General features: G+C 41.0%; 1 long non-coding RNA gene across 1 annotated transcript; it reads left to right on the top strand.

Annotated features, from left to right (window-relative positions):
* The first annotated feature begins 2,292 nt into the window (after window positions 1-2,292).
* LOC114150727 (uncharacterized) lies at window positions 2,293-4,026 on the top strand. The gene is made up of 3 exons (XR_003596820.1): window positions 2,293-2,408; window positions 2,940-3,412; window positions 3,603-4,026. It is a non-coding gene; the product is annotated as an uncharacterized LOC114150727 (long non-coding RNA).
* Window positions 4,027-6,489: the final 2,463 nt, after the last annotated feature.

Raw genomic sequence — 6,489 nt, 5'->3', positions numbered from 1 at the left:
TCTATGGAGCAAAAAAACAAAAGCTATGTTTATGCCAATACTATCCATTCATATAGACGTGTTATTCTCCTACACAATGTCCAGTTTGATCCTAAATGTAATAAACCTTTCAAATTCAGATTGTACAATGTCAGTCTGTAAGTAAAGGAACATGAATAAACCACCAGAACCAAGTTGACTCAAGGGAGCCATTTTAGACCAGTTAATACTGTGAGGTCTTTGGTTTAACATCAGAGTGCCATAACGGTTTCTGGTTTTCTTTTTCCCCTCCGTGGGCTGCCACCTTATCGTGGTGGAGGGGTTTGAGTATCCCAGTGATCCAAGGAGCCATCAGAGGCTTCATGCCTTTGACAGCTTTGTTTGCCACAGGTCCACCGTGGCAATCGGTGAGGGATCGGACCAAGAGCAGCCCAAAGGTCGCTTAGAAATATGGACAGCTTTCCCGTTGAAGACTAGATCTATAGATTGAAGTCAGGGTCTCCCCCAGTGTGTTATCTGCCTGGCGGGCCACCAGGCTTTTATTTGCCCTCCACCAGGCTGAAGCGATTCGCTCTGCTGGTTTGTTTTGATTCTCTGCTGAGAATCTATTCGCTGAGAAGGATTCTGCTGTTGAAAATCCTTCTGTCTTGGGTCTTTTTGGTCATGTGACCTGTGAAGGTTTAGGTGTAACTAGCATATTGGAATCTGAAGCTCATGGCTGAAAGTCAGTTGTGATGTGAAAGATGGCTGCCAAAGATTTGGCAACATTTTAGAGGATGCAGGAAGTGATTCAGCTTAGGCATAGTAAATAACACTAACATAATCCTTGATAACATACCTACAGATTATTTGTAATAATTTAATGCGGTTATGTTAACATTAACATAGCTGCATTAAGATAATTATCTTTTCAATGAGTATTATCAAATATATTTTTTGGGTGAAAATAAGGTCTTTTACATTTCTGCATACATTTTTTTTATTTTTTGTATCTAGTTCATATTTACCGTAGTTTGAAATCTTATCTAAATATTCCTAAAACACGGTCCATACTATAATAAATTAAAACTTCAAACAAATTTTATTTGCGTTCAACAATATAAACGTGAAAATCGATTTATTTTTGCGTCAACTCGTCGGACGGCTTCATTTAATTTCATTTCTTCTGGACGACGACAGTCAACGGAGAGATCTGCTGGAGCTGCACGTCGGCGGTCAGATGTAAAGTTTAGACAGTCTAATCCAGCACCTCTTATTTGCAGGTTTTCATCTGAGATGAACTCAGTTTTCCTTCGAGAGATGATCCACTGGGACCTGTCTTTCAGTGTTAAGTTTGTTTTTAACCCAGTTTTTCTCCTAGCGTAAGCTGCTGGCTGACCTGTTGGTGTACCTAACTGTCTTTTTTCTCCCTTTAGCTTTTAAAATCACACAAACTGTTTCTCTTTAGATTAGGCCACCAAAGGACCTTCTGCTGCAGCTAACTCTTTTCTCCTATAGAAACACTCCTGGATCCTCTCTTTTTCTTTTTCTGTCTCTCTCTTTATTCTGTCTTTTCAAATCCCCCGGGGGTAGTGACAGATGGCCTTTCTTATAGAGCCAACTTCTGGTTCTGCTGGACAGTTCTTCCTGTTAAAGGGAAGATTTTCCTCTCCACTGTCACTACATGCATCCTCAATATGAGGCATTGCTTTAGCTTGCATAACTTTTGACCAATCTTTGATAACTGCAGTCTTCTTCTTTTTTAATTTTCTTTTTTTTTTTTGAAAGTCTTCTTGTTAAAGGGATGCTTTTCTTCTCCACTGTCACCTCTTGAATCCTCGATGTGTCTTACGGTGATGGAGAATGGTTTTGAGCTCATGGTTGAGAGTTTAAGGTCTTGTCAACACCACATGAAATGTGGACTGAGGGGATTTAGGAGCCGATCAGCAGTTGTTGTTGAGATGGAGACTTTGAAGACACCAGATGGCCTCAGTCTGGTAGTTAATGTTGGTATCAAGATGGGCACTATGGTACTGGACTCTGAACCCAACAAAAGGAAATGTTGCTTGCTACTTCTTGAATCCACTTCTCAAGGCTTTGAAGTCGTCGGATGAGTTAAAGGAAATTGGTAACAAAGGAATACAACGAACGGTAAATCCATTCCACGCAGGAAAAACACGGTAGGCTATATGAAAGGAAGGTGTTCTGATTTTGGGTACAGCAACCAGAACAGATGCTGTATTCTCTAGTCTGTGATCAAATATGTGTAATTCATTCTAAAATGTCACCTGTTGAAAGTGAAGAACAAAGTGTAAAGGTGTGTTAACAACGGCAGCTGAAGGGTAACACCCCGTCGACAGACAGAAAAGCCCTTCATGGCCCCTCCGCTGATGACTGACATTAGTGACCCTACCGTCTGGCTCAGCAGTCTTCCTCAAGAAATGCTACAGGTATTTTGTGGTTTAAGTGATATTCATAAATGTGTTTTTTGAAAAGTGACATCTTCATTCTCAGTCGTTAAAGATTTCGACCTTAAACCTGCACCTGTCCTGTTGACTTCAAGAATCCTTCTCGATCATCTTGTTTTCGTCTCTTGCTTCACCCTTCATCGCCTCCCAAGGACAGACGGACGGAAAAGCCCTTCATCGCCTCCAAGGTCTGACGGAAAAGCCCTTCATCGCCTCCCGCTGATGGATGACTTCAGTGACCCATCACCAGGCTCAGCAAGTTTTCTGGAAGAAACCCAAGAAGTGTTCCCACATGAGCAGGTAATGCAGATGCTTCCTGAACCAGTTCTTCATTTTGACTGGAAACTTTCTCGGCAGTCTTCCTCAAGAAGTGCTGCAGGTATTTTGCTGTTTTTTTTTTTAAAGTGATATTCATAAATGTATTTTTGAAAAGTGACATCTTCATTCTGAGTCAATAAAAGGTTTGACCTTAAACCTTCACCCATCCTGTTTTCTTCCTGTCCTGTTCTTCAGGAATCCTTCTCGATCATCTTGTTTTCGTCACTAATTTCGCCCTTCATTGCCTCCCAAGGAAGGAAGGACGGACGGAAAAGCCCTTCATCGCCTCCCAAGGAAGGAAGGATGGACGGAAAAGGCCTTCATCGCCTCCCGAGGACGGACAGACGGAAAAGCCCTTCATCGCCTCCCGAGGAATGACGGACGGACGGACGGAAAAGGCCTTCATCGCCTCCCAAGGAAGGACGGACTGACGGACGGAAAAGCCCTTCATCGCCTCTCGAGAACGGACGGACGGAAAAGCCCTTCATCGCCTCCCGAGGACGGACAGACGGACGGACGGAAAAGCCCTTCATCGCCTCCCGAGGACGGACAGACGGACGGACGGAAAAGCCCTTCATCGCCTCCCGTTGATGGGTGACCTCAGTGACCCATCACCAGGCTCGGCAGGTTTTCTGGAAGAAACCCAACAACTGTTCCCAGATGAGCAGGTAAGGCAGATGCTTCCTGATCTGGTTCATCATTTTGACTTCGACTTTGAAATGTTCTCAGCAGTCTTCCTCAAAAATTGCTCCTGGGATTCTGCTGTTTTTTTTTTATTTGTTTTTTTTTTTGTGATATTCACATGTGAGCTTTTGAAAAGTGACATTTTCATTGAGTTGGTGTCCTGTGTTCCTTCAGGAATTCTCCTGGATCATCGGATTTCGCCCTTCATCGCTTCCCAACGACAGATAACGGATGAAAATGACTGAACTTGAAAAGACTGGGTTTCTTTTTTTTTTCTCTTTCGGATAATTTTGTTTAGAGACTTCATAATTAATTTTATTTTTGTTTTATTTTTGGATATTTAAAATGCCTTTCAATGTTAAATGTTAGTTAGAATTTAATGTCTGGTTTAGGTTATCCTGATCTCTCGCTCTAGTTTTGCTGCTGTCTGTTTAGGTTACTGGAGGATAAATCAATAATTTTTCAAATGTTCACTTTTTGTTGTCTCGGTAATTTTTCTCCACAGAAACTACACTGGGTCTTGCATTCTGATGGGCTGTGGTTCCTTCCTGGAGGAGGACATTGGCTGACATGATGCTGCCATCACCTGACCCTTCTTTTTCTCCTGCTGTCAATGTTTCCATGAACATAGTAAGTTCTCCTGAACAGTTGCTCTGTTGTGTTTCTGCTCTGTCTTCTCTCAGATCCAGTCAGTCAGGGCAGATGGCTGCTGGTACTGAGCCCAGTTCTGGTTCTGCTGGGGGTTTCTTCCTGTTAGAGGGGAGTTCTTCCTCTCCACTGTCGCTACATGCATACTCGGTATGAGGGACTGCTGTAAAGTCAACAACTCAACACAAGCAGTTTTCCATCGCCCCCTGCTGCTCAGGAGGAGTGAATGCTGTAAGTTAGAACTCCATGCAATCTTCTGGGTTTCGTTTGGTACAATCTTTTTAAACTATAATTAACTTATTATACTGAGAATTAATAGAAATTGGAATATATGTGCTTGAACTAAAATTATTTCAAAGTGCATTGAGACAACTTTTTTGTGAACTGACGCTATATAAAATTGAATACTTAAACCAACAAATGCGCAGAAATGTTAAAAACCCCAAAAGTCAATAAAAAGATGTTCAAAACACCAACAACCAATACAAAAACCTTCAAAAGTCAATACAAAAACCTTCAAAAGTCAATACAAAAACCTTCAAAAGTCAATACAAAAACCTTCAAAATCCAAAACAAAAACCTTCAAAATCCAAAACAAAAACCTTCAAAACAAAAACCTTCAAAATCTAAAACAAAACCCTTCAAAATCCAAAACAAAAACCTTCAAAATCCAAAACAAAAACCTTCAAAATCCAATACAAAAACCTTCAAAATCCAAAACAAAACCCTTCAAAATCCAAAACAAAACCCTTCAAAAGTCAATACAAAAACCTTCAAAAGTCAATACAAAACCCTTCAAAATCCAAAACAAAAACCTTCAAAATCCAAAACAAAACCCTTCAAAAGTCAATACAAAAACCTTCAAAAGTCAATACAAAAACCTTCAATACAAAAACCTTCAAAATCCAAAACAAAAACCTTCAAAAGTCAATACAAAAACATTCAATAGTCAATACAAAAACCTTCAATACAAAAACCTTCAAAATCCAATACAAAAACCTTCAAAATCCAACACAAAACCCTTCAAAATCCAAAACAAAACCCTTCAAAAGTCAATACAAAAACCTTCAATACAAAAACCTTCAAAATCCAAAACAAAAACCTTCAAAAATGTTCAAAACCCCAAACTAACAACAAAATTTCAACTTAAACAATAAAATAAAGATTTACTCAATTTGTATTCATAACGATAATTCACATAGTTGTCAAGGCATTTTATGAAGTCATTTCAATTCAGTCAGATTCCAGTTGATTTTACTTATAAATATGTTAGATTCAGTTAATTATTAAAGTAGTTTAGATGGTTTGTACCAAAGGAAACCCAGTAGATTGCATGGAGTTGTTACTTACAGCATTCACTCCTCCTGAGCAGCAGGGGGCGACAGCAAACTGCTTGTGTTGAGTTGTTGACTTTACAGCAGTCCCTCATACCGAGCATGCATGTAGCAACAGTGGAGAGGAAGAACTCCCCTCTAACAGGGAGAAACCCCCAGCAGAACCAGAACTGGGCTCAGTACCAGCGGCCATCTGCCCTGACTGACTGGACCTGAGAGAAGACGGAACAGAAACACAACAGAACAACTGTTCAGGAGAACTTACTATGTTCATGGAAACATTGACAGCAGGAGAAAAAGAAGGGTCAGGTGATGGCAGCATCATGTCAGCCAATGTCCTCCTCCAGGAAGGAACCACAGCCAATCAGAACGCCAGACCAGGTGTAGCATCTATGGAGCAAAAAAACAAAAGCTATGTTTATGCCAATACTATCCATTCATATAGACGTGTTATTCTCCTACACAATGTCCAGTTTGATCCTAAATGTAATAAACCTTTCAAATTCAGATTGTACAATGTCAGTCTGTAAGTAAAGGAACATGAATAAACCACCAGAACCAAGTTGACTCAAGGGAGCCATTTTAGACCAGTTAATACTGTGAGGTCTTTGGTTTAACATCAGAGTGCCATAACGGTTTCTGGTTTTCTTTTTCCCCTCCGTGGGCTGCCACCTTATCGTGGTGGAGGGGTTTGAGTATCCCAGTGATCCAAGGAGCCATCAGAGGCTTCATGCCTTTGACAGCTTTGTTTGCCACAGGTCCACCGTGGCAATCGGTGAGGGATCGGACCAAGAGCAGCCCAAAGGTCGCTTAGAAATATGGACAGCTTTCCCGTTGAAGACTAGATCTATAGATTGAAGTCAGGGTCTCCCCCAGTGTGTTATCTGCCTGGCGGGCCACCAGGCTTTTATTTGCCCTCCACCAGGCTGAAGCGATTCGCTCTGCTGGTTTGTTTTGATTCTCTGCTGAGAATCTATTCGCTGAGAAGGATTCTGCTGTTGAAAATCCTTCTGTCTTGGGTCTTTTTGGTCATGTGACCTGTGAAGGTTTAGGTGTAACTAGCATATTGGAATCTGAAG

This window comes from Xiphophorus couchianus, chromosome 9 (genome assembly GCF_001444195.1).
Source record: "Xiphophorus couchianus chromosome 9, X_couchianus-1.0, whole genome shotgun sequence".
Taxonomy (NCBI): domain Eukaryota; kingdom Metazoa; phylum Chordata; class Actinopteri; order Cyprinodontiformes; family Poeciliidae; genus Xiphophorus; species Xiphophorus couchianus.
Note: the sequence above shows the minus strand (reverse complement) of the source record. Positions and strands in the feature narration are given on the sequence as shown.